This window comes from Hylobates moloch, unplaced genomic scaffold (genome assembly GCF_009828535.3).
Source record: "Hylobates moloch isolate HMO894 unplaced genomic scaffold, HMol_V3 SCAFFOLD_13, whole genome shotgun sequence".
NCBI lineage: Eukaryota > Metazoa > Chordata > Mammalia > Primates > Hylobatidae > Hylobates > Hylobates moloch.
Window position 1 is genome coordinate 11,554,894 of NW_026652288.1, and position 20,480 is coordinate 11,575,373.

The 20,480-nt window shown below is 42.8% G+C and overlaps 1 non-coding gene across 1 annotated transcript; it reads right to left on the bottom strand.

Annotated features, from left to right (window-relative positions):
• Positions 1–1,958: 1,958 nt before the first annotated feature.
• On the bottom strand, positions 1,959–2,028 carry LOC116481321 (small nucleolar RNA SNORD18). The gene has a single exon (XR_004251488.1). It is a non-coding gene; the product is annotated as a small nucleolar RNA SNORD18 (small nucleolar RNA).
• Between the last annotated feature and the right edge of the window lie 18,452 nt (positions 2,029–20,480).

Below are 20,480 nucleotides of genomic sequence, written 5' to 3' on the forward strand. Positions count from 1 at the left end.
GAATGAGTGTTCCCATTTCTCTACATCTTTGCCAAAACGTGGTAGTTTTCATTTTGCTCTACAATACTTTTGTGGACTGGTATTTTGTCTGTCTTCTTTATTTTCATCATTTTAGTGGGTGTAAAGTGTATATCATTGTATTTTTTATTTGAATTTTTCTGTTGGTTAAGGATGATGAGCATTTTTTCATGTGCTTATTGGTCATTTATGTATCTTCTTTAAAGAGATGTCTATTTAAATCCTTTGCCCTTTAAAAAATTGGGTTGTCTTTTTGTTGCATTCTATGAGATTGTATACACACACACACACACACACACACACACACACGGATATTCAGGAACCAAATCCCTTACTAATGTGATTTGCAAGTAATTTTTCCCATTCTGTGGGTTATATGTTCATTTTATGATGATGTTCTTTGAAACCCCAAAGTTTTTAATTTTTATGAACTCCAATTTATCTATTTTTTTTTCCCTTTATCACTTGTGCTCCTGGTATCATATATGGATTGAAACCATTGCCTAACCCAAAGCCACAAAGAGTTACTCTTATGTTTTCTTCTATAAGTTTAATAATCTTAGCTTTTATATTTAGGTATGTGATCCATTTTGAGTTGATTTTTTTATACCCCCGAAGTAGTGGTCCAACTTCATGTTTTACATATTGTTTGTTTGTTTGTTTGTTTGTTTGTTTGAGATGGAGTCTCCCTCTGTTGCCCAGGCTGGAGTGCAGTGGCGTGATCTCGGCTCACTGCAACCTCTGCCTCCCGGGTTCAAATGATTCTCCGGAGTAGTTGGGACTACAGGTGCTTGCCACCATGCCTGGCTAATTTTTTGTATTTTTAGTAGAGATGGGGTTTCACTGTATTAGCCAGGATGGTCTCGATCTCCTGATCTCGTGATCCATCCACCTTGGCCTTCCAAAGTGCTGGGATTACAGGTGTGAGCCACCACACCTGGCCACATATTGTTTTAAAACAACAATTTTGTAAAACATCCAGTTGTCCCAATGCCATTTGTTGAAAATACAATTCTTGCCCCCGTTGAATTATCTTGTCATGCTTGTTGAAAATCAATTGATATGAGTATTATTCCCTTCCATTTTAATAGCTGGGCTTAACATTCCCATTCATGATCTTATATCTTATCCCATTCAAGGCAATACCGCTGGCTCACCCTTGTATAAACAGATCAAAGAGAGCCTGTCTAAAAGTTTCAGTGTATTTATTTTTAAACTTGGAGAAGGGAAAGTCTTTCTAGGCAGCATAGAAAACCAGAAGCTATAAAAGAAAAGATATATACATATGACTATATACAAATTTTGAATTTCTGTTTGGCACAGAAGAGCTCAAACAAAGGAAAACAAACAAATCTGGGGAACGGATCTGCAACAAACATGACAAATGAAAGGCTAATTTTCTTCATCTTTAAAGAGCCCACTAATAAGACATTTATAAATTAATAGAAAAGCCAATAAAAAATATGAACAACTACATTTAAAAGGTGTTCAATATATCTCTTAGTTAAGGAGATGCAAATAAAAATTATGAATTACCGTGTTTTTTCCTTAGGAAGGTAAACATTAAAACACTGGCTCATGGGAAGTGCTGCTAGTGACTGGCTGATGGTGTGGAGAACAGAGATTCTCACAAATTATGGGGGTGCATGTTGTTGCTACTATTATGGATTGTAATTTGCCAATGTTTGTCAAAATACAAATTGCTCATATTTTGATCTACAAATTTCATTGCTATGAATACTTGCTAGAATGAAGAAAAAAAATACTAAAGGAAAACAAGCTTGGAAGCAGCCTAAATATTTAATCAGGAATATTAAACAGTCATCAGGTAGCTTCTGTATCTTAACATGGAAAAATCTCTAAAAATGTTTTCAGGGGAAGATTTAAAATACTGTAAAATGCACATCATATGGACCAAATTGTATAATTCCCTCCCCCCACAAATCAGAACTTCCACAAAATCATGTGTTTCAGAAACACAGACCATGAAGTGAAATCTCATCATACACACATTTTTAAAATGTAAATATAAAATAAAATGTGTAAAAACACAACGTAAAGGTAAACATGCCAAGTGAAAATTAAAAATTATAAGTGCATTCATATGTGTCAGCATAACATTAAGTCTAAGCATAGTGTGTGTTGTTGCTGTTCTTAAAAGGATGCATTAAGCCTCTGATGATAGTGATTATCGTTTGGTGGAGGGACCAAGAAGGGAAAGATGTATGTACTTTTCATTTTATAACATTGCACACCACTGAGCAGCCTCATCCAGTGCAGGGTATTATTTTTACCTTAAAAAATATGGTCAACTGGGGCCAGGAGCGGTGGCTCATGCCTGTAACCCCAGCACTTTGGGAGGCCAAGGTGGGCGGATCACAAGGTCGGGAGATCGAGACAATCCTGGCTAACGTGGTGAAACCCCGTCTCTATTAAAAATACAAAAAAATTAGCTGGGTGTGGTGGCGGATGCCCGTAGTCCCAGCTACTCGGGAGGCTGAGGCAGGAGAATGGTGTGAACCTGGGAGGCAGAGCTTGCAGTGAGCCAAGCTCATGCCACTGCACTTCAGCCTGGGTGACAGAGCGAGACTCCATCTCAAAAAAAAAAAAAAAAAAAAAGATCAATTGGGATTATTTGAGTGGTGGGATGATAAGCCAATATTTTCCGGCTTTCCAGATCTCTGTATTAAAAACAAGATATAGTTTTTTTTTTTTAAATTAACATTCTTAATATACCTACCAGTTGTACTTTACCAACTGCAGTCAAATTTCTAAAGCTTGTTAGGTGATGGGGCTCCTAGAAGCCATGTGCTTATGAGAGAATGCATTCAATGTTGACATTCATCATCTGCCTCTTTTTAAATAATTTTGGTAACCTATTCCTAACATAAAATTTACAACTTCACCATTTTTAAGTGTGCCGCTCAGTGGCATTAGGTACATTTACATTGTTGTTCAACCGTCATCATCCATCTTCACAAGTCTTTTCATCATCCCAGACTGATACCCTGTCCCCATTTAATAATAGTTCCTCATTCCTCACTCTGACTCCTGGCAACCACCGTTCTGCTCTTCGTGTCTATGAATTTGGCTGCTCTAGGTACCTCACGTAAGTGCAATCATGCCATATTTGTCCTTCTGGGACTGGTTTACTCCACTTAGGATAATGTCTTGAAGGTTCATCTGTATTGTGGTGTGTCAGAATTTCTTTCTCTTTGAAGACTGAATAATATTCCATTGATGTATGTGGCACATTTTGTTTCTCTGTTGATCCATTGATGAACACTTGGGTTGCTTCCACCTGTTGGCTATTGTGAATAATTCTGCCATGCATATGAATGCACAAGTGTCTGTGTGAGACCCTGCTTTCAATTCTTTTGGAAATATGCCCAGAAGTGGAATTTCTGGATCATGTGGAAATTCTATATTTAATCTTTTGGGGAACAGCCATACTGTTTTCCACAATGGCTGCACCATTTAACTCCCCTAACAGCAATGCACAAGAGTCCCAGCTTCTCCACATCCTTGCTAATGGTTATTTTATGTATGTGTGTGTGTGTGTGTGTGTGTGTGTTTTCTGATAGTGACCATTCACATGAGTGCAAGGTGATATCTTATTGTGGTTTTTATTTACATTTTTATCTGCTTGTTCTTACAGCAAACATTCACTGCCAGCTCACAGGACATGCACCAGTGCGCAGAGGGGCCCTGCTGTCATCGCCCTCAGAGTGGGGTGGGGGGACTGATAAGCAAATGCAAGCTGGCATTACCCCCCCTGGCAGGCAGTGAGGGGTGGCCTGCACGTGGCACTGTGGGGACCCTGGGGTGGTGTGATGCTCATTTGCTGGGTCATCTCCAGGACTTCCTAGTAGGCTAGAGATAGTGAGTTCCAAATACTTAGGAAAAAATTATAGAATAACACTTAACAAAAAATTATAGAACAACACTTAACAGTGAGAAATTTCTACTCGTTTACTTATTGTTCTCCCTGCAAGCTGGGAAAAGACAAGCATTCTTTGATTTTGGTGTTAGAACGTGGGGTTCTTTGGAACATGTTCCAAGCACCACAGGCTTTAATGAAACATGTATTTCCACAGAGATGAAAGAAAAGGGAGGGTAAAATATCTCCTGTGCAATTGCTTTGTATGCAGCCCAGGCTGTGAGGAGGAACAGTTTAGGCAACAGCAACACCACCCCCTGGCATTTGCAGAGGGCATTTAACTCTTCAAAGCACTGCCTCATAATCAAAGGAGGTGGTGTCCATGCTGAGAAAAGGTTATCACTTTTTTTTCCTGATCTATAATTGCTCATGTGCTTCATGCACCTGGTGGAAATTATATTTAACAGTATATGCAAATGCTGATTTCCTGAATGAATTTACATTTTCTTAGCTACTTTCTACTGTTCCCTTAATGTGGGCTTTATTAACCAGTTTTTAGGCATTTTTGTTGATGTTAGCCTCTTGGCTAGTAACATTCTCATTTGGAACTATCTTGGAGGTAGGACATAAAATGTGTATGTGTTTGTAAGTATAACATTCTTGAAAAATCAGTTATTAAAAAACAAAACAAAAAAGATTTTATAGCCATAGCCAGAGTAGTGGAAGTCTAAGCTTCCACTACTTTCTTTTTAAAGTCATTGGTTGATAGGTTATTATACAAGTCATTGCTACATTTAAAAAATTGATGAGGTTTAGTGTTTACTCCTGCTGAGTGAGTTTTTTTCAGGATAACAAGCATTCTTTCTGTACTCTGAGTCATAGGTCAAAAAGTGGCTCTTAGATTCATGTGTTTACTCTTTCTGGAAGCTTCTGCCTCCATTGTGCAGTTGTAAAAGTGTCCTGTTTTTTTTAGGTGGAAAGGGAATGGGGTGTGACGTCTTGTAGGTGAAAAGGTTTCTCTTACTCCATCAAGACACAGGAGGTCCCAGAATGGTGCGAGCTTTGGCAGCCTGACTGGTTTCTTCAGGCCATGGGAGGAAGATAGAGCAGCAATGTTCAGGGACCTGATGTGCCCAGAGAGGCTCCCAGAGCACTGCATCCACTGCAGGATCTTTTTGGTTTTTGATTCATTCAAGAAATATGAATTTATTATCTCTATTATGGGTTGACTTCTGTCCCACCAAAAGTATGTTGGAGTCCTAGCCCCAGGTGCCTGTGAATGTGACCTGATTTAGAAATTGGGTCTTTGCAGGTATAATCAAATTAAGATGATGTCATATGAAATCAGAATGAGCCCTAATTCCATATGACCGCTGCCCCTCTAAGAAGAAGAGAAAAGGCACAAACCCAGACTCAGAGAGGACATCATGTGAAGATGGAGGGAGAGGTGGGAGTGATGTGTCCATGAGCTAAGGAGCATCAAGGCTTTGTGGTAAACCCCCAGAAGCCAGGAGACAGGCAGGGCATGGATTCTCCCTCAAAGCCCGCAGTAGTAACCAAGCCTAAAGACAACTGGGTTTTAGGCTTCTAACTTCCAGGACTGAGAGAGAATAAATGTCTGCTGTGTATTGCCATCAAGTCTATGGTGATTTGCTATGGCAGCTCCAGGAAACTCAGACAATGTCCAATATTCCAGATGCCATTTGGCACTGAGAAGCATTAGGTAAAGGGGACAGTGTCTTTGCCCTGAAGAGGTAACACCAATGGAGGAACAGACCCATGGAATGGGGGCAGTGAGTCCCATGTGGAGGATGGTGGGCTTTGGAGTCAGACCAAAGCAACTTCCAGTTGGGAGCTGATTTTCTTAAACTTTGTGGAGTTTGGGGTTTTTCCTTTTTACAGTGCAGGGCACCAGTGTCCTTCTCATGGGATTCCTGGTGGAAGAGTGAACACAGGTGTGGAGTTGAATGAGTTTGACCAGGGCCCAGCCCGCTGAAGGCCCCCAGCTAACACTTGCTATGGAAGGCCTGGACACACCCACCTCACTCAGGTCATCCATTTAGAGTCAGTCTCTGCTCTTTCAAATTCACTTTGGTAATTTTTGTCCTTGCATGGTGTTTATTTAAGGAACCATTCGGTTGGTTGAAACCTCACAGCATTTAGGTTTTGGCTCAATGCATTGGAAGAATCTAGAAGGTATTTATAGCTAAAAACGTTTGTGCACCCCAAACCACATTATTTTACATCTCCTAACACTTGAACGAGCTCTGGTTTGGTTTGGATCTTTAAACCTTCTTGTGGTGTGGAGGAGAGTGAATTTTCCAACATCCCTCTCTCATCTCTGTAAATATCTTGGTCCCACCCCATCCAGTTGGCCCGAGCTGTGGTCTTCATCAGGTGATGCACAGGCAGCCCGATTATAATAATGTGGGCAGATGCTGTGTGAGGAGCCTTGATGGCCATTATTGGCAGAGATTGGGCAAGACACTTCAATAGCTCACAACCTGCCTTTCTCTGGACTCACTTCAGGTCCTTTAACAGACACCTTCTATGGACAAAAATTGGTTTTCATTTTTGGGTCTTGGCAAGACAGAAACACAGAAAAAAACATTTCTTCTGTTTCTTCTATACACCTGTGTAGGAACAAGCCAGGATTTATGAAGTTTGTCCTTTTTGGAAAACTCATTTTATTCCTAGCCAATACCATAACCTTAACGTGCATTCCAGCAATATCTCCAAAGGCAGCAGAGGGAGTGGGCCACAGAGGCATTAGTGCTGCCTCGTCAGGGACTGAAATCAGGCCGGAGCAGACAGTGGAGAAGGAAATATTTGGAGAAATAAGAACTGTGTTTTTATTCTTTTGTTGCCAGAAAGCCAAAACCAAAGCTGGAATTTTGTGGTTCCAGCACTTTTTGTGCCTCCCAGTCATTTTTCACAGATGGTTCTGGTTTAAGGAGAAGGCACTTTATCCACCAGAGGGAACAAGGCCCAGCGAATGTGCCCAAGCTGCCCATTCTCATGCCGTGGTTTACTCCGCAGCTGGAGAAGATGAGAGCTGAGAGAAGATGGCTCAATAGCCACCAATTAGGATGCAAAAAGGGAGTGATAAAATTACTCTGCAACACTGAAACTTGACTTTCCTTTACACAGTGTCACCTTGGGAGCACCAACTGCAGAGTCAGTCACGTGTTTCCTGGAGCCCACCTCCTACAAAGCTGAAGCTCAAGTTTAGGCAGTTCTCAGTTTGCTTCTTTCTTTTCATTTGCTTCTGAGCAGCTTGGTGCCTTGCCATGCATCAAGACTTTAAGATAAATGGGGCATAGCAAAGGTGGAGGTGGCATCACCTCTTCCCTTCGCTCCTGAGTGCGTGAAGCCTTTTCTGACCATGTCGCTCTTCAGCAGCCCCTTGTCACACCCAGTCTTTCGCCCCTTCTCACCCCTCATCACCTCTCCTTGAAATCTCCCACCTTCCTACCAAGTGAGGTGGCTGGGTGTGTAAGGAAAGCTGGGCTGCCCCTCGTACATCATTGCAGCTCCCCTTTCCCCACCAACCCAGCACCGTGGAAGGAAGCCCGCGTCTTTCTCAGCCTACTCCTCTGCGACGCCTGGGCCATTTTCTTTGTCTTGTGTATACTGACTTGTTGGCTTTATTCACAAGTTTCTCCTCCCTTTTCAGCATCCAGCACAGTTGTCCCCTCCTCTAGGAGGGCCTTTTCTTTCATTCCTCATAGGGTTGGCATCATTTCTTTATGGCAGCTCTTAACACTTTTAGGTTCTAGTTATTCACTTAAAGTTTGGACTGTGGATTTCACTCTAGGGAAGAACCATGCTACTTAGTTCTGCGTTCTCAATGGCTAGTCATATCTGGTGCATAAAAAGGAGTCAGTAGCTGGTTCTTACAGCCTTATAGGTAAACTTACAGATTAGAGACCTTCCTCTGACATATCCAATTATCTATATGGCTTTAACTTTCAGGCATGTGTCACCTGACCTAGTGCAGCATATCTCATTGAGTTTAAAATTGAGAAAAAATGGCATATATTCCACTTATATAGTGATTTGCAATTCACATTATACTTTCATGAATGCTTTGATTTGGGGCCTTACCCATGGGAAACAGGGAGGGCATACACTCAATCCAGGAAATGAATATTGTCATCCCCATTTTACAGATGAGAAAACTGAGACTCACAGCAGTTTGTTGATTTCTTCCTAGTTACAAAGAGAGTAAATTCAGAGCTGGGCCTTGTACCCGGGCCATCTGAATCCCAGTTCAAATTTTTTTAACAACATTGTATTGTTGTTGCTAGAAAAGCATAACAATCATTTTGTGGGTTTTATAAAATAAAAGAAAACCACAACCCTCCATGATAACAACCATAACAAAGCCCTTGAACCCTTCGGGGCAGATGCTATCTGTATTTATGGGTGTAGCATGTGCTGAAATGCCACTGGTGTGTGAGCAATGCCCAAATCCCGGGCACACAGGACCGGCTGTGTTGGGCAAACATCGTCACAGCTCATCAAGCTCAAAGATTTGCAAACATAAAACATTTTCCAAGACTTGTCTCCATGAATGAGTGAGCCAAGCCCCTGGTGTGTGGCTATGTTACTCCATCAAAACAAACCCCAAAACAGACCTTGGTGGGGTTTCGGGTCTTCTATTTGGGAATAAAGGTATGATTCATAATTATTTGGTCCAGGTGTGCAAGTGCAGGCCAGACCTTCCTTCAGAGCCAAGCTGGGCTGATTGACTCTAGCATTCCTCTTCTACAGGCCCTTATAGTGCTATTTCCAGGTTCGCTTTGGGCAGAGATGCAGGGGAGACTGTAAAAGCCAAATTCGCCATTCAGACGGTCTATGGTTTATTAAGTGGGTTTAGATGATGTCTCAATACTTATGGCTGAGATCTTTTGGATCCTTAGGTTACCCCAGGTACTTAGGTCAAAGGCAATCTTGGCCCTCTGTGGGTCCTTTAAAATAAGGCTCAGGGAGGGTTACTCTATATCTAATTGAACCAGTGAACCCAAAGAAACATGTTTGCATTGGAGAAACTCATCAGCGGCACCTGTACCTGGTCCTTGCTCATGTCTGGGCTGCCCAGTTCTCCTCTCCCCTTTCCCCAGCTCAGGCCCTATCAGTTTCCTCCTTCCTTCTTGAACCATGTCATGTGACTTCTCCTTGGACAAACCCCAGTGGCTGGCCCAGCTCCCTGACTCTACCCTGCCTCCTAAAATATCAGCTGAGCTGAATGATCTAAGCACAGCCCCAGATTCAATTTATCCTGGTCACACTCTGAGAGCCATAACCTTGCCCCAAACCCTCTCCTCGTAGGGAGACAGCAGAACATGCAGGGCAGAGCCCCATCCTGGGGGCAGATAGCCTGGGATGAGAGCCCTGGGTCTGCTCAGGGTGACTTGTGTGGCTTTGGTCATACCATTATAAGCCTTGGCTTTGTTTCTGCATCTGTAGATGTGAGGCAGTGCAAATAGCAGGGCACATCAGGAATCTGTTTCTGTTTCTGGCTGCCTGTCCCTGAGCCACACCCTTTCCCTTCCCTATGCCTCAGTTTCCTCCTTCATGAAATGCAGCTTATAATACCTAACCCAGGAGTTAAAATATATACCATTTTAAAATATAACTATCAGTATTGATCAATCATTGTCCTGATTTTTTTATAGTGTACATTTCTAATCCTATGTTTTAAAGCCAAGAGAACTGGTTGAATGAATGTTTATTTTCCTGAAGGTGTTTTTAAGATAAAGCTTCCTAATGGCCTGTAAACTTTTCACATATGTGTAGTTTGATACATATTGTCACATTTGAAAATCATGGGAGTTGAAACTGGTTTATACAAAATATAAAATAGTGGAAATTGTATAATTACAATCATGTAATTAAAAGTATTAACTAAAATATGTATGTATGTATCTATATATATACCATTTACATATATATATATATACCATTTACAAGATCATAGATTTGGTGGGGATTGAATGAGATGATGGATAGGAAGTACTTTTTATAATATCTGTGTTTTAGTCTGTTTGGGCTGCTGTAACAAAGTACCATAGACTGGGCAGCTTATAAACAGCAGAAACTTATTTCTCAGAGTTCTGCAGGCTGGAAGTCCAAGATCAGGGTGCCAGCATGGTCAGGTTCTGGTGAGTGTCCTCTTCCAGCCTGCAGACTGCTGTCTTCTCATGATGTCCTCACATGGTGGAGAGAGAGCGGGACAGCCCTCTGGGGTCCCTTTAATAAGGGTACCAATCCTATTCATAAGGATCCCACTCTCATGACCTAATGGCCCCCCAGGTATCCTGCCTCTTAATGCCACCATCTTGGGGTTAGGATTTCAGCATATTAATTTGGGGAGGACATAAACACTCAGTCCATTTCATATCTGTTTCATAGTAAGGACTCAGTAAATGCCAGTTATTTTTATTCTCATTATTAGGGAGGGCTAGGGCCTGCCTGGGAGAACCAGAGGTGGGTGGTCAGCTTCATGATGACAGAGGTAGTGGAGCCACCAGGGCCTGTAAAAGGAGAAGAAGGGTCCAGGTCAGGTGGGTGGAAGGGTGCAGGGGTGAGTCAGGAGAGGGTGTCACCTGCAGTGGTTGGATCAGAGGCAGCAGGGCTGTCATCCCTGGCTGCTTGTTGAGGATGGAGGGGCAGGAAGTCCTAGGTGGAAGGATGGAATTCTGGGAGCAGGGTAGTTGGGTGGGGAGCTGAGGGCAGGAATCGAAGCCAAGGATGGGTCTGGATCTGAGAAACCACAGGCAGGGAGATCAGGACCTAGCAAACTTTGAGGACACCTTTGGTGTGCCAGGTACTGTAGGGTGTGCGGCACAGAGGAGAGGAAGAGGAGGGCTCCATTCACCTGGGAGGACTCCAAAGCCAAGTGCAAGTGGCCTAAGGGGTCAGCCTGAGCCTGAATATTAGGAAACAGAGATCCCTGATGTGTTTTTGACTAAAAAAATCATTTTATGGTTTTTCCCATTAAAAATAGTAAGCACAAAGTATTTCACAGGCACACGTAGGAGGGGCTATATATAAATGTATGCTATGATGACAAAGGAGTTTGGATTCAAAGGACCAGAACTCAGTGATGTTACTATTTGTGCAGACTTGGGGCTCCGTTTCCTTATCTAGTAAAAGGGGATAATGATAAAGTCATTGATTTGTCTGGTCGTTATGACCATTACATGAGACAGAGAAGGTGAAAGTGTTTTGCACACTATGCCACCCAAATGCTAACTGTCATACTTGAAGATCTATTTTTCCTTCTGAGAGATAAATCATACATGTTTTTAATCTCTGCCCTCTCTTTTCCCTTTTACAGTTCTCAGGTAGATGCCACCATCTGCTTCTCTCTCCACTCAGTGATTATAAAATAACTTGAGAAGCTAAACAGCCTGTAATTTTCCTAACTCAGAACCTTGGTAGGCCTTTGCTCTTGAGCTGGAAATTTTAGAAAGGCTTCCAGAAATTGCTTTGATTTTCTGCAGTTCTCACTTTGATGGGAGCCCTTTCCCAGCTCTGCTTGTCCCTTCTGTTCAGAGACCTAGGGAAAGAGAACTCACACTGGTGGAGTAGGGATGGGTGCTGGGCACCTGCACATGGGGTGTCTGGCACATGTGACTAAATGAACCAGAAGCTGAGCAGGGGATGTGCATGGCACAGGACTCGAGAACAGGTCCGCCCTGAGGGAAACTGAGTCAAACTGAGGCCCAGCCCTTTGTTTCAGGAACTGTTCTCCTTTCCCCATATGAAGATCTCGTTCTCACTCTGCAATAAAATACATCTATCTCCCACTGTCTTCCCTCACCTCCGTTTCTGATCAGCTCTGGCCCGACACTGGCGTGTGAGCCAATCATGTGTTTACAGCATGTTGAGGTGGATCAGGCTCTGTGGTGCTTGGTGTTTTTACATTTTTGGCGACCTTTAAAAAAAAAGAATAGACAAATGGCCCTGGCTGCCGAAACAAAGTACCACAGGCTGCATGGCTTAAACAACAGACATTATAGAAACAGCAGAGATTCTGGAGCCTGGGAGTCTGAGCTCCTGGTGTTGGCAGGGTTGGTTTCTTCTGAACCTCTCTTCTGGGATTGCAGGTGGCTGTCTTCTCCCTGTGTCCTCATGTGGCCATTCCTTTGTGTGTGTCTGCATCCTAACCTTTCTTTATTTTATTCTATTTTAATTTTTGTGGGTACATAGTAGATGTATACACTAATCTCTTCTTGCAAGGGCACCAGTCAGATTGGATTAGGACCCACCCTAGTAACCTCATTTTAACTTAGTTACCTCTTTAAAGACCGTATGTCCAAATACAGTCACATTCTGATGTACTTGGGGTTAGGGCTTCAATATATGTATTTGGGAGTACACAGTTCAGTCCATAACAGAATACAAAATTGTGAATACAAAATGGGGTTTGGAGCTTTGGAAAGGTTCTGCCCAAGTGAAAGGTCCTGGAACCTAAGCCTCACGGGCTTCCTTGTAAATTGGCTTCCGAGTGGCAGCAGCCCTTGGCTATGACCGTGTTAGCGGGGTGTGAGGGAGCAGTGGGAGCAGGCGTGTCTGGAGTGTCATGTGCGGATCAGGCAAGTGTCACCACCTGAGGGCAAGGAAGGGGACCTGCTAGTCTGCTTCGTGTAGGCTCATTTTAGTGCATAAGTGAGGATGATTGAGGATGCAGGTGGATTTTCTGAAAGAATAAACCCATCAAAAATGAAACATCACCACCATCACCACCACCACTGAAACACCTATGAACTTAAAAGCAGAGCATGTTCCATGAAATGCATTTCTTTCCTTATGGACTCTACTACTTCTTTCCCTATTCACAATATGACCAGAGCTTTACAGAGTAAAAATAATTCCAACTGGAGAACGCTTAACAGTTTATAAGGCAACCTTGCGTCCACACCTCACCCATCCTCTAAGACAGGTATTGGCATTCACCTGTACTGCTGGGGAATCCCAGGCTCAGTGGGTTGAAGTGACTCCCCCATGCTCCACAGTGAATGAGTGCCAGGTGCCTTGCACCGCATGCGCGTCTTATGGGCTGAGCTCTTTTTACTACTGTACACCATTTTTCTTTGTGTGCCAGGGGCAATGTCTTTAAAAATAAATCTTCATGCTAATGGGACTATCATGACAAAGCAACAGATACTCAAGCCTTCAGGCCTGGAATCCAGGCCATAAAATTAAGCTACATGAGATGAGAGAGCGTAGTTGGTTACAAGGGAGTTGGAAATTATCAGAGATCTGACCAGCCAAATATGAATCTATGGAAATATTCCTTTATTATCAATGTTTACCCTGCCTAAAATCACAGTGGATAGGACGGTGTGGCCTAGCCAGGTAATTGAAACGTTTCAGCACACTGGGTGGATCTTGGCCTGGGAAACTAAGACAAGACTGAGGAACCTCAAGGAAAACCAAAACGGGGAATAGGGTATGATTTGATTCATGCCAGCTTGATTCATGTTAACTATACTTTGCAATAATTACTCTAATTAGTGGTTTTGAGCATGATGAAAGAAAATAATTATAAGTATTTATGGCTGGTCAGTGGGTTACAGATTGGACAATCAAGAAAAGTAGACAATGAAACATGGTATAGCTGAGTTTACTCCATGCTGTAATTAACATTCAATGCACTCATCATTATGTTCATTTGGTGACAGCACAACATTTAGCTTGAGTTCAGGAGCCATGGCAGAGCAGCTTTGAAGGCAGGGTCTCTGGAGTGACTGATCTTTATGCCCCAGCCTCTATGAGGGGAGCCACACAGTAAGAGAAGGTCCATGAAGATTTGTTGGTTGGTTGAGGGAATGAATGAAATCGTGAGATCCACACTATTGAATTGAGAAAGAATGGACAACTTTTTTCTACATGTGAAGCCCACCACCCAGGCTGAGCAGACAAATATTGAGAACAAAATGAAATCCGGAAACAGTATGCTGCACTTAGGGTGAAAGTGACCTGGTAATTTCTCCTTCATGAGTCCTTGGTAAAGGGACTTCCTAGGGATGTGCTGAAGTAAAATCATTTCCTGGATATGCCCTCTCCATTTCCACCTTTGCTTTCATACTTATTGCTTGTATGACTGTGCTACTTCCTCTGTAAAGTGGAGATAAAAGAGAACCACCTGGTAGTTCTGTCGGGATTGAGTGAGCTCACATGCATGCTGTCCACTCTGGGCAGGAACACAGTAGGTGCTCAGTGAGTATCCGTGGCTGCTCCCCAGCATTCTCACCCCATCCCCGTCTCCTCTTGCCCAGGCTCCTGGAAGTTCTCCTTTGTTCCCCACACATCTTCAAGTCTAGCTCAAGCCCACAAGTGTTCCCCAGCTCCCCTGCATGCATCCTCTCTCTTCCAAACAGCCCCATTCTTGGTTCTGAGTTGGGTCCTAGTTGGATGTACTTAACCTTGTTCCTCCAAGCACTCTCATGGGACAGCAGGAATCCCCTCCTTTTTTTTTTTTTATGTTTCTCTTTCACTCAGTTCTTAAAGGGTGATTACAAATTGGTTAGATCCAATTAGAGAATCCTGACTTGGCCACTTAACTAGCTATGTGGCTTAGAGTCCGCTACTTTCTCTCTTGAGCTTCAATTTCCTTGTCTGTAGGAAAAAGGATAATGATTTCTACCTTGCAGGGTTACAGTGATTAGAAATAGTGTTTATCAAGTGCCCAGTACAGGTTTTAGCACATATAAGAGGCTCCACACATAGTAGGTAATGATGATGATGATGATAACAATAATGATAAAATAATACAGCAGCAATAATTGATGTTTATTGAGCTCTTATTATGTGTCTGACATTTTCAAAGAATGTTTCTTATCTAAACTGTCTTAATTTGGATAAATTCAGCTATAAGGAATGCTGGACCAGGTTGGGAGTGGTGGCTCACTCCTGCAATCCCAGCACTTGGTGGAAGGATTGCTTGAGGCTAGGAGTTCAAGGCTACAGTGAGTTATGATTGTGCCACTGCCCCCCAGCCTGGGCAAGAGAGGGAGATGCTATCTCTATACAAAGAAAACAAGAAAAGAAAGAAATGATACTGGACCTTGCACAATGCTTTTATGGGAAAGATGATGCATCCTGATGGAAAACAAATATAGGAGTATTTAATATATGCCAGTTGGTTTGCATATGCACAAAGCCAATCACCAAAACCTTAAAACCAGCAATAACGAAGAATTTACCAAGATCCCATAGCTAGAGGAGAGCACAGGGTCAGAATTTAAGCTCAGGTTTTTCTGACCTCAAAGCTCTGAGGACAGGAGTGGTGCTAGGAGAATAAAGCAGGCTTTACCTTGCCCCTAAGGTGCAGGGTCAGTAGTCCAAATTGCAGTCTCTGAGGGATGTGGTAGAGTTTAGCCTGATTCAGGCTCTATTAGCCCTCAATGGACCTAGGGTATGAGGGCAGATACTAGTAGGCAGAATGAATGTTATAATACAGGTGCATAAAAAGCTTGGGCTTCTAGGAGGTTGGTGGCTTTGAGAAGCTCAAGGGTCTGTAGAACTTGCCAGGGATGAGCTTCAGGTTTTGGAGTAAACTCCACTCAAAAGAACAAGGCACACAGAAAAGTATTTGGAGAAACAGGTGTGGTCTGTGGTGTGAAGGAACAGATCAATGCTAAAACTCCATTTCTTATTTAGTGAAACTAAGTTGCCTTCTCCACGATCTTCTAAGGAATTGGCCAGACCTAAACTTACAGGACAGCCTAAAGCTCACGGGGTGAGAGTCATGTAATTCACATGGAAACTCTGGGAGGTGGTAGATTCACTTAGTTCCTGGTTAACAGAAAGGGAGACTGAGGATCATGGAAGTGATATAATTTTTCCAAGTTCATAAAGCTTATACGTGTGGAAGTGTGGGTTTGATCCAATGTTCTTTGCTCTTCTGCTTGAGTTATTTGCCCTATTCCAGAGATGGGAAAAGGAATTCCAGGAGACAGCATGTGAAAAAGCTGAGGACTTAGAAGGGTGGCTGGTCAAAATATTCATTTGACAGGATCAGATAAATAGATTTTTGGATGGAAAAAATGAAAAGAGGAGGGAACACCAAACACTGCCATTGCTTAAGAACTTCTCCAAGTGCTCCAAAACTGGACATGTGTCTAGTCCTTTATGGTAAAATATAGGCTGTCTGGGCTTCCATCTCCCCATATTGGAAGTAATGCTTAGGGAAGCTTGGTCTTGGGAGCCAGATAAATTTGGTTTCAAATTTGAGTTCCATATTTACTAGCCTGTCTAGACTCAGTTTCTTCATCTATAGTGAGAATCATAAAGTCTACCTTGTGTGGATTGGGATCAATCTAAAGAAATCACTTAGCCCTTCTTGGTGCCCATGAAATGACAGTTGCCATTTTTTACCATCATGATCCTCTATTTAGTAAGAGCAAAGAACATCTAGGAGATGACAGAGGGTCCTGATGAGTTCCAGCATCTAGGAGATCACAACCACTAAAGGGAGAGAGAGATGAAGAGGAAACGGGAGAAAAAAAAGCAGTCTTTCAAGGAGACAAGAGGAATCTATTTTCACTTGCCATTTGCATGCGTGGAAGGATGAACACCCCAGAGGGTTTCTGCTGCTCCCAGCTAGGCGTTGCCGCTACTGGCCTGCAGAGGATGTGGGCATACCCTCAGTGCAACAAAACAAAACAAGTTCCCTTTCCTTTGGACCATGATTAAAGCCACTGTGGGTGTGCTCTGCATGTACAAAGCGTATTTTCAACTGAGATCTTCAATCAGCTTCTCATACAATTTGAGAAGCAGGCTTAAGCCTACTGCTAAGCTTGCTCAGGACTTGACAGAGAGTGAATTCAATGCCAACTCTACATATGGTGTCTACAGCTACGATTTCAGCCAGGGCTTTGGAATCTTCAGGTTTGGTGGAGCTGTCTTCTCCAAGGAGAGGCTCCTAGTGGCCCATAATCTGGATCTTTGCAGCTGAGTTAAGAGAAAAAATATTAGTATCATAATCTGCCAAGGAGTTTGCGGCCAAATACCAGCTCTGACTGCTATTCATTCATGCACTTGATAGACATTTGCTGAGTGCCTACTGTGTCCCAGGTCCTGAGCCAAGTGCTGAAGTTTCAAATATAGTATTAAAAATAGCAAAATGTAGCTGCCATTTATTGAGTACCCAGTATGTGCCAGGCCCTGTGCTAGGCAATAATAACATGAAGTGAGAACCAAGAATAGTGATAATTTTCACCACTTTTTAGTCGTTTTCAGCTAGGTACTCATGCTTTTGCTCCTGTGTTTACCCCTCACACAGCTTTGAGAGGAAGAATCCTAGTTAGGAATTGGTTACCATTTGATATCCCTCAAAAACCTTTAATTACTTGTCACTTTTCCATGAAAAAGTCATTAAAAATTTATATTTATTTCAGACGAGATGGGGCACATTCAGGGTGGTCTGGCTGTAGATTAAAAATTTATATTATTTCAAATAATAAGTATTCCTCAACAGTCATAATCTACCACTTCTCTTTTGGGATGTCTTCTAACTGAGAGATCCTTGAGCATTCGCCGGGCCTTCCCATGCTACCCCAGTATCGGCCATGTGTCCATGCGGCATGGGCAGATGGTTTTCCGGTCAGGTGTAACTGAAATGTATTTTCTCAACACAGTCTGGCAGGCAATGCAGTCTCCACAAATGCATATCACATCTCATAAAGAAACCATGCATATTGCATGAGCTCCAAATGTAGAAACAGATACTCATAAAATACAAGCCTCAAAATAAAACCGAAACATTTCAAAACAACAGCAGTTGCAACGCCACCAATTTATTTATTTAATTTTTTTTTCAACAAGATCGTGAAACAAATCCCCACAGTCCCCGAGCAGAATCTGAAAATCCCAACAGCCCTGGTGAGGATTTGAAATGGGTCCTTCTTGTAGGTGGGGGAAGCAATAGACTGACAGACTCAGATAAGAATTTTGTTGAGCAAAATGTCTTTTCCTGATCTGGAAGCTGGCAAAGATGAAAGCAAAATCAAATAGCAGTTTTTCTAGAATGGAGTCAGAAGGTCCTATTTTTGCAGATCCCATTTCTGAATGGTTTGAAGTCTTGGTAGCTGGGGCTACCTGCCCTGGTTTGGTCATTTTCACTCTCAGTTTTGAGGTGACACAGGGCAGGGGTCTTGTTCTGTTTCCTCCCAGGTGCCTAGTGCAGTGCCCAGGACCTATGGCTCAGTGAACATCTGTTGGATGCTTTTCCCAGCCCTGTCCCCAGCTGTTCACCCTAATTCCATTCCCACCTTTCCCGTTTTGGAGCACATATTGCTATGCGAGTGAGAGTGACATTATGATGGGGATAACCTTTAATGTGCTCTAATTTATGAAAAATGTAACATTTAAAAAGTTGGTACTTTATTATTAGTGCTGTGGACATCTGTTGATTTTGGATTTTTAGCATTCCTTTCCTCTTACCGTAACAACCACCTCCTTTCTGTTGGGAAATTGGCATTCCTTTCTTCTTGCCCCAGGGAGCATGGGTTCCTCTCTCCTTTACATGTTCTTTGCATCCCACACAGACTTAGACAGTTTCTGGAACACTGTAAGTCACTGTTTTTTTTTTGTTTTGTTTTGAAATGGAGTCTCGCTCTGTCACCCAGGCTGGAGTGCAGTGGCGCGATCTTGGCTCACTGCAAGCTCTGCCTCCTGGGTTCGTGCCATTCTCCTGCTTCAGCCTCCCGAGTAGCTGGGACTACAGGTCCCTGCCACCATGCCTGGCTAATTTTCTGTATTTTTAGTAGAGATGGGGCTTCACCATGTTAGCCAGGACGGTCTCGATCTCCTGACCTTGTGATCTGCCCGCCTCGGCCTCCCAAAGTTCTGGGATTACAGGCATGAGCCACCACGCCTGGCTGTAACTCACTAATTTGTTTGCCATTCTTTCTACTCCCTGGTCTGTGTGCTTGTTCAAGGTGAGAACGGTGTGTTATTTAACTCTGAAGTCTCAGCACCCAGTGCAGGATGCCTGGGTGGTGCAGTGCAGGTGCTTGGGGAATGCCTACTAATGTGAGGCCAGTACATTTTAATGGGCAGGAGAGATACTACTGACTTTCCATCAATTGGACACCACTTCAAGGAGCTTCCTAGCAGTGGGTGACATTTGCATGGAGCCATCCTTAAACTCTCTTGCCCCATTTAGGCTTTGCTGCTGGTTCTGTAGTTTGTAGTCACAGACCAGAGCAAAGCCACAGGTAACTGGTAGCCAAGGGCTCAGAATCTTCAGGGATGAAGGTCTGGGTCATCCATAGGTCACCAGCAGAGGTGCCAGGTCAAGATAAGGGAAAATTAAAACAGATGCTGGATGTGATAGTTTACTTTATCTGTCAACTTGGTAGGCCATGGTACCCAGATAATTGGTCAAATATTAGTCTAGATGTTGCTGTGAAGGTGTTTTTAGTTGAGATCAACATCTAAATCAGTAGACTGATCTAAATGAAGCAGATGATCCTTCCTAATGTGGAGTGGCCTCATCCAATCATGGCCTCATCCAATCAGTTGAAGGCCTTAGGAGAAAAAAGACTAATGTGCCCCAAGGAAGAGAGAATGCTGTCAGCAGAGAGCTTTGGACTCAGACTTCATCATCAGCTCTTTCCTGTGTCTCTAGCCTGCTGGCCACCTGCAGATTTTGGACTTGTTGGTCTTAATAATTATACCAGCCAATTCTTTAAAATAAAACTCTCTCTCTGTACGTATATCTCCATCCATCCATCCATCCATCCACATATCTATGTATGTATGTATGTGTATCTATCATCTATCTAATCTATCCATTCACCTATCATCTATTTGTTACTTGGCACCAGCAGGTACTCAAGGAATGTTAGTTTTCTTCTGTCATAGCCTTAACCTACTCTTAGAGGCTGTATCAGGAAATAATTTCTAATGGCTTTCACCTTTTCTTCTTTTTCTTTTTTTTTTTTTTGAGACAGAGTCTCGCTCTGTTGCCAGGCTGAGTGCAGTGGCACGATCTCGGCTCACTGCAACCTCCGCCTCTCAGGTTCAAGTGATTCTTCTACCTCAGACTCCCAAGTAGCTGGGACTACAGGCACACGCCACCACACCTGGCTAATTTTTGTATTTTTAGTAGAGATGGGGTTTCACCGTGTTGACCAGGATGGTCTCAATCTCCTGATCTTGTGATCCACTTGCCTCAGCCTCCCAAAGTGCTGGGATTACAGGTATGAGAAACCATGCCCAGCCGGCTTTCACCTTTTATTTGTAGTGTCTGTTTGGTAGCAATTGTCCCTGTCATTCAGTTTCAAAGGGAGTTGACTTCCTAACTTAAATTCATCTTTTCCTGCTTGAAGTGAACCCTTATTTCTCCCACCTTGCACTCTCCTTTTTTACACCCATGCACACACACACACACACCCCTTACATTTACTACAGCAATCAACCAACAAACATCAACTGCAGAAGAAGAGTATAATTGTTTCAATTTGTGTTTCTGAATAAAGTTGTTTCTAGATGAAGTTTGCATTTGACATTAAGATTGTCCTTAGAATTTTTTTCTCTCCTTAAGCTAATTTAGAGGAGT